This window comes from Pogona vitticeps, chromosome 1 (assembly GCF_051106095.1).
Source record: "Pogona vitticeps strain Pit_001003342236 chromosome 1, PviZW2.1, whole genome shotgun sequence".
In the NCBI taxonomy this organism is placed as follows: Eukaryota; Metazoa; Chordata; class Lepidosauria; order Squamata; family Agamidae; genus Pogona; species Pogona vitticeps.
In genome coordinates, this window is record NC_135783.1 from 120,821,397 (window position 1) to 120,831,071 (window position 9,675).

General features: G+C 41.5%; 1 protein-coding gene across 5 annotated transcripts in view; it reads right to left on the minus strand.

Moving 5' to 3' along the window:
- PHF3 (PHD finger protein 3) overlaps positions 1–9,067 on the minus strand; it is a 60,347-nt gene extending 51,280 nt beyond the window's left edge. For 2 of the 5 annotated variants that reach the window (XM_073000158.2, XM_073000153.2), the window contains exon 1: positions 8,782–8,915. The gene's annotated coding sequence lies outside the window, so the exon portion shown is untranslated. Of the gene's footprint in view, positions 1–8,781 lie in introns of all 5 variants that reach the window. The other 3 variants (XM_020781825.3, XM_020781817.3, XM_020781822.3) reach the window with 3 other exon arrangements.
- Positions 9,068–9,675: the final 608 nt, after the last annotated feature.

The window sequence follows — 9,675 nt, forward strand, 5'->3', positions numbered from 1 at the left end:
TACCATCATATAAAAATGTATTAGAAAAGAAAGAGATCCAAATGTATACACTTTGCATCTCAGCTACTCATGTCCTGAACATATTCATCAACTCTAGAGTACTCTCCTCTCTGGGTTCCCTAACTGCCATCTTGGAAACTGTATGTGTTTAATTCAGAGCAATTGAAGAAGGCCCAAACATCTTATTTTTCTCTTTTGTTAATAACTCTATGAAACTCATATACTGTAGAAAATTATGGATAAATATGTTCCTCTTTCTCTATGCTTGTTTTAACTACAGAAAAAAATATTTAATTATTTTTATTTAAAATATTTTACCCCACCTTTCTCCTTAGAAAAGGACCCAAGATGGCTTACAGCATTTAAAGACAATCTTTAAGAAAAAAACAGTGAGTATACAAAGGTGATGGACATCATTAAAGGCAATTTTTAATGCTAAAAAGACTAAGTACAGAAATATTTAAAAGAAACAACAAAATACTCCCCTTAGAAATGGGAAGCACAAGCAATACTAAAGACACAGTCAAAGCAGTGATGCATAACAATCCATCTAAAATGATCATGCTCAGGCAGTTAGTCATTGAGGGATGCTTGCCTTCAGACAAAGGTCTTCACTTGCTTGAGGAAGGACAACAAAAATGGGGCCAGCCTAGGCTCCTGTGGAGGAAGCTCCAAAGTCTTGGGCTAGTGACAAAGAAGGCCCTCTTTTTTATCCCCATCAAATGCACCTCTGAAGGTGGTGGGACGAAGAGAAATGCCTCCCCTGATGATCTTAGTACCCAAACAGGATCATAATAGAAGACACTGTCTTTGAGGTAGCTTGGGCCCAAGCTGTTTAGGACTTTATAGGTTAAAACCAGTACTCTGGATTGTGCCTGGAAACAGACTGGCAGCCAGTGGAGCTGTTGTAACAGGAGGGTTATGTGATTCCCTGTGACCTGCCCCTGTGAGTAGTCTGGCTGCCGCATTTTGGACCCACTGGTTTCCTGACACTTTCTACAGGTAGTGCCACATAAAACACATTACAATAATACAGACGGGAAGTAAATAAGGCATGTGTCAGTTGGACAGATCAGACCTCTCAAGAAATGGTCACAGCTGGTGCACTAGTTTTAACTGTGCAAATGTAATCCTGGCCACCGTTGTAACCTGGGCCTCTAGGCTCAGAGATGAATCCAGGACCATGCCAAGCTGTGTTTTCAGAGGGTATAACCCCATCTACCGTGTTTTCCCGAAAATAAGACAGGGTCTTATATTAAATTTTGCTCCAAAAAACACATTGGTGCTTATTTTCAAGGGATTTTTTTCTACAACAATCTACATTTATTGAAATACAGTCATGTCATCTTCTTCTGGTTGCTGCACAATGGTGGAGGGTGGGGTTTCACTTAACTGGGGCTTATTTTGGGGGGTAGGGCTTATATTACAAGCATCCTGGAAAATCATACTAGGGCTTATTTTTAGGTTGTGCCTTATTTTCAGGGAAACGGGGTAGTACATGTTGCATCCCTATTCCTTGAACTGCCTTTTGACTGACCAAGTACCTCTGTCTTGTCTCGGTTAAGTTTCAGTTTATTCGTCCTCATCCAGTATTACTGATGCCAAATACTGATCTGGAGCCAAAACAGCTTCCTCAGATTTGGGTGGCAAGGACAGACAGAGTTGTGTGTCATCCGCTTGCTGGTGACATTAAGCACCAAAACTCCAGATAATCTCTCCCAGTGGTTTCATGTAGATGTTAAATAATGTAAGAGACCAAAAAGAGCCCTGAGGGACCCTGCAATATAACATGGAATATAACATTGAAAATTAAAAGCAAACACTAATTCTGAACATCAATTAAGACCCCTGAAATCTCATTAAGTACTGTACTTTTTGCTTCATAAGACACACCTCTCCATAAGACGCACCAAATATTTAGAAGAAAACAGGAAAATAATAATCTGTTTTCTTCTCCTAAAAATTTGGTGAGCCTTATGGAGAGGTCCGTCTTATGGAACACACCCTAGGACCCTTGCGAGGCTCCCCCCACCCCCACAGGGCCAGCGCAGGGGAAATGGCCAGTTTCTGGGACTCTTTTGAGGCTTGGGAAGCTTCGGAAGAGTCCCTGAAGGTGGTGATTTTGCCCCCCGACCCCCGGGGGGCAGGGTGAGTCTCTAAAGGGTCCTGGAACACATCCTAGGACCCTTTAGAGATTCACCCTGTGCCCCCGGAGGTCAGAGGGGGCAAAATCACCACCTTCTGGGATTCTTCTGAAGCCTCAAAAGAGTCCCAGAAGGTGGCAATTTCGCCCCCGCTGGCCCTGTGGGGGTGGGGGGAGCCTCACAAGGGTCCTGGAAGGCTCACTTGGACCCTTGCAAGGCTCCCCCCAAAGGGCCAGTGGGGGCAAAATCGCCAGCTTTGCTCCATAATATGCACAGACCTCCCCCTCCCCACTTTTTTTGGGGGAGGAAGTGTGTCTTATAGAGCAAAAACTACGGTACATTGTGCCAGAATATCTCTCTCTCTGTGTGTGTGAGTATATATCTATATATTCCTCCCCCCCCCCCAATATATACTGGGCAGGCTTCAGTTAAAAGATACTCCCTATTAACCCTGAGTTAGCTCGCCAAGTAATAACAGGCACGGTTTTCAAAGCCTGCTACAGTACCCATTATTTATGGATTACTGCAAACAGAGTGGAGATACACACACACACATATATATATACACACATATCATTCAATTTAAGTAGAATATCAATTTTTATTTAAATCATCAAAAAATCTGATTTTTAAGTTTAAATCATGATTCAAATTGTGATTTAAATTCATTTGATTTAGATAAAATTTGCCCTAGTTGCAAATAAAAAATTATTCACACACGCACCCCTCCCTATTTCTCTCCCTCAAAATAATATGAATTTAGAGACACCAAATACGTCTTACTCCAAAGTTTAAATTTAAGGAAAAGTAATTTACCTAAAACAATATACAAATGGCAAAATTTACTCAGTTATAGTTAAAAATCTAGTTTTTAGGTTTATTCCCTGAATGGCCCCAAGACATCATTATCATCCATCTTCTCCTTCTGGTATGTAATAACCACTGCTGAGATGTCAAGATGTCAAGAGCCTTGATTAAATTAATTTTTGTTAGGGACTGTTATGCATTAACACAACTTACTTACTAAAAACTTACTTTGAAGTGTCATGGACCAAATCTAACATTATGTGATATTCACTCACACAGGATTTTCCCTTGCCCTTTTCCTTCAGTAGTGAGGGAAGAATTCAATCCACCAGATATGTCAATTCTGCTGGTTGAAGAACGGTTTGGGATACAACCCTACAAAAAATAATGTATACAGTACTTCTGTATAACTGCATTTAAAATTACCTGGTTACACTACTGTTCATCCTTGGCAGAAACCTGTAGACTATGTGTAAACAATATGCATAGTCCACTAAACTGGGATGAGTCCTTAGTAAGCATATCAAAACTCTCTTCCCTAAAAATAAGTGAACATCTCACTTGCATTGCTTTGATCTTCTTATTATGTGTTGATGGCCTAGAATAAAAGGCACACAGGCCACAAATAAAATAAGCACTGCAAATTTTAAATTTCTGCCTTAGAGACTGAAGGAAACAGTACAGTTCAAACCAAAGCCTACATCCATCACAGTAATAATAGACCTGTCAATTCAATGCTGGCATAAAGTATAGAAAGAGTAACCAGAGCTTCCCAGCAATATATGCACTTATATAAGCCAATCATAAGTGCCCCTTGCCAAGACAGAGCAAAGGTGGCACAGTTAATATATTTCTTCCAAGAGGATATCTTTAATGTCTAGAAAGCAAAAAAATTTTAAAAAGTCCATAGCTTTCAAGCAATGGAATATCATACTTAATTGTATCAATCAAGGGCTGAAATCCTGTCCCATAATGTATGCCTACATAAGGCTGATAATACTTATCAGGAGTGGTGATTTTCTGGAAAACAAATTTCTTACTACTGTCTCTAGGCTCCCATGCAAGCCCATTCATCACTGGTAAGCTGTGGTAGTTACAAGATGGGAAGAAGTATTTAATTATTGCAAGCTGCTGCCACTGGCATGTCTTTACTAGAAATGGCAAATCTTGGTAATTAAAGAGTTTCTCCTCCTGTCTTGCAGCTCCCACAGCTTCCCAATAATGAAAGGGATTACATGGTACTATAGGAGCCTCAGGACTGAAGTAGGATTTTTTTTTTTTGCCAATTGATATTGTACTCATTACCTAGATCTCTGAGAAGGAATAATAATGTAAAAGTACACTGTCATCATCCTAGTACAGTAACTGCTTTTATAATTATGTGAGCACACATCTGTTTAACTTTAGGTCCAAGAAAGCAGTTTCAAAGTGTATCCAAGTAGTCATAAAAATCAGTCTTTGATAGAGTTTTGGGCAAAATAGTTTTATAGCTGCAGGGCAGCCACTGGAAAAGCCTCTTGCAATGAATACATTTGGCACATAGATCCAAGAGAGGCTGCTCTTAAAAAAATCAAGACATAATATACAGTAGGAGAGATGAGAAAATCTCAACGTTCCACATTGATGGGACATGACAACAGAGAGCTGAAAAGGACAATATACAACTACAATATTGGAGCAGAATGGAAAGATATAAAAGTAAAATACTACTGACTCAAATAGACACCATAGATATCATCTGAGCTAAAGTTTGAGAAGGTGTGAAAGAAAAATAGATAAGAGTACCAAGGATAAAAATATAAATTTTTAGGAGATAAAAGAATGAACAAAAAGGAGAACTGCATTTATAAACCCAATTATATATGCATCCTCCCAAGTTAAATGTAATTTTAAATGTTATATTCTAGATAAATTTTGTCAACCAAGCACTGCATCTTCTTTCACTGTTTACTTTCCTCATAATCCAACATCACCTAAGCAGATCACAGAAATTTCTCCACCACTCCCCTGCCTTGAAGTCCCCAAACCCCTTGCATTCCCCACAGCAGATTGTAAGGAATGCAAGGGAACAACAAAAGGAATAATCAGTCAAAAGCAGTTCCATCAGTCCAAGGATTTAATTGAGTTCTTCCACACTATGTATAATTTCAGTACAATATTAAGGCAACAACAAATTCCAATATTGTAATGTTTTCTCTGCCATATCAAAATATTTTTCCAGAACAGCCAACCATATTGGCCTCAATATATTATTATTAAAGCAATTTAATAAGGACAGAGGTTACCCCCCCCAAAAAAAACACCTAACACCTATGTCTTTATCAACACATACACAGCTTATCCAGAGATCACAAAACACATCTGAAACTGTAACATTTCTTATACCTATTATCTTTCCAGTATTAGCAATACCATGATGATTTAATTCCCTTGGGCACAGCACTTCTGAAACAACTACACCCACTCACCTTTTCCAGCCACATAAGTAAAAAAGTTTTTTTTTTCAAATGAATAATCACTTACATGTATCTAAAGCTGCAATTATACTATACTTAAAAGGGAATAAATCCCAATGACTTCATCAGCTCAGTCTCTTGGAATCTGTCCTCCATCAACAACATAAAAGTGCTCATAGATAACATCCTGAATGATTTAAGGTCATTGCTACCTGAAAGACTGCATTTCCATTTATAAGCCTTCCCAGGTTTTAAAATCATCAGGGGAAGGCCTTTCTCTCCATCCAACTACCTCCGCAGGTGCACTTGCTGTTGACATGAAAGTGCCTTCTCTGTGGCTGCTCTCAGGTTGTGGAACTCCTTCTCGAGGCCAGACTTGTTCTCACTTTACATTCTTCTGAAAGTACAAAGACCTTTCGCTTCAGGCAGGAATCTTCTCACTAACTGGCTGCTAAACAAGGAGTTTTTAAGAATTTTTTAAAATGTATTTTTAGGATAATTTTAAATTGTTTTTATCCACCAGTTTTTTATTTATAACCATTTCTTTTTTTAATATAGTAATAATTCATTGGTTTTTAATATCACAGTATTTGTTTTTCTTTCCTAAGCCATCTTCAGTCCTCTTGAAGAGAAAGATGGGGTATAAATATCTTAAATAAATAAAATGCTGCTCAATCAACCCAATTATGTGGTAGGACAACAATGACCATATTGCGAAATGAGGCCAGAAACTGAAAGAAGCTGTCCACAACAAAAGAGAAGACAGAGAAGTGAGATCTTCTTTCACAACATGACTGAAGGAAACAGCTAACATATCTCTCCGTATGATTAAACTGACAACAGAGTATACTTGGGATCCATGGCAATCTATATCTGAAAATATCCATAATCAGGCAACATTGAAACAAAGAACTACATCATGAGCATGCACAAAACATAACAGCAAAGTCAGTTTTGAATACCGCATTTCATTTCAACATGCTAGCTTACTTATTCTGTCATACTGTATTTGTGTTTGCACCATGGTTTTAGTTTTGTTTATCATTTTACTATATTGTTACTCTATTTTAAACTTATACAACTTTTAGACAATGTTTTTATAGGCAATTTATAAATATAAATAATGAAAGTATATTTTACATTCTGTAAGACTTGTAAATTACTGGGAAACTTTCACTTACAATTCAGATAGGCAATCAGATTTGATACAATTTAGCTACCTTGAAGACTAGACATCTTTCCTGATGTTGTCTACTGGCATTTTTGCTATTTTATTGCCTTTATAGTACAACTAAAATGTTTCAGATAAATAAAAACACATCTGAAGAATGTAAAAATCCAAGCCTTACTGGAAAGGTGCTAAATTTGTACATGTTGGTTATGTGTTTCAAGTAAAAGCTCAAAAAGATACTCAACATCAAATTAATGGGAAAAATAAAGAAAACTTCAAGATTTTTGGAGGAACGTACAAACAGAAGGAAAAAAAGGAGGACATCAACACAGAGAGCAGCAGTTGCAGCAACAGGATCAGAAAAGAACATATCTGTACCTGTTCAATGAGTGGGAAGGGTGAGACAGACTAGGATCATACAATGAAGATCAGAATGTGCTACTAGCTGAACACTGATGCAAGAGTGAGTGATAGCTTTTCTTGGAGTGCTAAAAAATTAGTCTGGGTCTCTAGTGTCTCTGCAGCAACCTTTGGATTTTTCACACCCTGGCTCTTGAGGCCAAAAGGCTGGCAATTACCCTGTGATCACCCCTAACTTCACTCTCCCAGTGCTTACTTGAAACATAAAAAGTTTCTTTTTAGCTGTGGAGGTGGGGAATGTCTGAACACTTTTTTTAAAGTGCATGGTTTGGAGCAATACAAAAATTACTGATATTCAAGAATATGTGATACTAACTAATTATGCACGAAAATATTCACTACATCTCTTCTCTCTGACACACACACAGAGAACATGGCAAAAGAGGGTCACAGAAATTAGTCCCACCCCCAACAAAGAGGGGTAGCAGATGCAAAGCAGAACCAAATACCACATTATTCCAGTGTGTGAAGACACAGTTGGTACTGGGCTAATAATGACTATGGGGAAACACTGAAATACTATTTACATTTACATGGAAATAAACCCCACTGTCTTCAATGAGCCTTACTTGCTACATTATAAAATAGAAATCTTAACAAATATTTTGACTATCTTTAGTAACTATTTAATTTAGTAAATTAATATTTTAGCAAATATTAATTTGTTCACTAAATTGATATTTACTAAGGACCAGGTCTCACTGAATCAGTTGGCCTCACTTGAGTATAAATGTGCTACTCAGCACCAACTGAGATGGGAAAACAATCAGAATGGATATTCTGAAAGATGCATGATGCAGATTTAGGAGGCAGATAGGAAGTGATTCCAGGTGAAGATTAAAAGGGGCTTTTGTTCAAAAGATGGCCAAATTCCAATTTATTTTGAATCACAGCTTGGAGCAGTTATCCTTTGGGCCATGTTGCTGCAGGGTTTGGGGACCCATTGTCCAAAAAAAGAAAATCAACTTTTCAAAGCTTCCAACAGGAGTGGATCTAGACAGATTGTTTCAAGTCCCCAAACAGGCCTTTGATCAGAGACAACAAGCTATTTAAACAGGCTTGGGTCTCTTCTTCTGCCGCACTGCACTGTTTACCTACTAGGCCAAACGCGGGCCACCCGTGCCCTTCAAATTAGTTACTAAATTGCCATTTTCCTCAGCCCCAGTTACCCCAGTCAGGGTGAAGGACGATGGGAGTTGCAATCCAAAAACCTCTATACCAGTGGCTCCCAAGAAGAGGTCCCTGGACGTTGTTGTTGGGACAGCAGTTTCCAGAAGCCCTCGGGATTAGCCATGAAGCCAACTGGGCTGGATGGAGAGGGGAAGTCCAAAAGCATCTCAGGGGAGGCCAAGTTTGGGGAATCACTTAAGGATCCCCCACCCCCACCGCAGAAACAGAAGCCCTGACAGGAATGAGGCGAGAAGGAGCCACCTCCACCTCCCGAGGAGGGCCAGGCGATGGAGAGGCGGGGCCACGAGAAACGCCCAGAAAGGGAAAAGGGGGAGAGTGTCAACTGCCAAGAGGGAGAAGAGAGGAGTGGAAGACCGCAAAGAGAGCGGGAGGTGGGGGGGGGGACGATTTCCGACAGACCCGAGTTCGGGAGTGGGGGAGGGTGCGAAAGGGAAACAGGGGAGGGAAGACGGCCCACTCCGGCTCCGGTCCATCAACAGCCCAGTACTGGCCCCCTCGACTCTCTCCCTCACACACACAAACACACACACCCCAAGGCCGCGGTCCCAACAGGCCCCCCCTCCACCCCCGCCCACAATAAGACCGTCCTTACCTGCCTTGGCCCGGGCGGGGGGGCACGCGCTCCCTCGCTTGGCCGTGCCCTCGGGTTGCTGGCGAGGGGGTTTCTTTTCCCGGCCCCCCTCCGTCTCCCTCCCTTCTTCTCTTACGTCTCTCTTCCAGCTCCGCAGCCTCAGGTCGAGGGGGAGGGGAGGAGGAGGCGGAGGCGACGGAAGACAAGCAGGCCGGCCAGCAGGCTCGCCGTGCGGAAGTGGAAGGGCGCGAGGAAAGGAAGTGGGCGGAGACGGAGAAGGGGGCTGTTACTCTTTGGCCAGCAGAGGGGAACACGTCCGGGTTCCTTTCCTTTTCCTTTCCCCCCCCCCCTCACAACCTCCACCCCTCTCTCTCCGTCTCCGCGCCCCCGCACCCACCCCAGGGCCGCAGGTGGTCTCTCCCTCCCGTCGCCCTGGCCGTTCGCTGCGCCCTTAAGCCTCACTCCTTTAGACGAGGACAAACGGCCGGGCGAGTGGCCGAGGCCATGTTCACGTGACGGGGCTGTTTACTCTGCGCGTGGTGGTGTCGGCGCGCATGCGCCTTGGTGCTGAAGCCGAACGGGAGCGTGTTTCTGCTGCCAGGAGCGCCCGAGTTACTGTAAAGGGCGTTTCTCTGTAGAAGAAGGGCTGATGAGGACGAACAACTGGGCTGATAATTTATAAATCCTGTCGTGAATTGTAATAAAATAAATGCCTCTTATAAAATTGTGCTACTCAACGATTTCTTGAAGGTCTCAGTTAGGAAAAGGCCTAATTTTTTTGTTTTTTATTTCCTCCCCCCCCCAAAAAAAACTATGAAAGAGACCTTCAGGGGCCGCCCATGACCTCGAGGAGACGTGGACTCTTCACAGGTCTGAAGTGGATGCTCATTTTCCAGGCATATTCTGTCAGGAGAG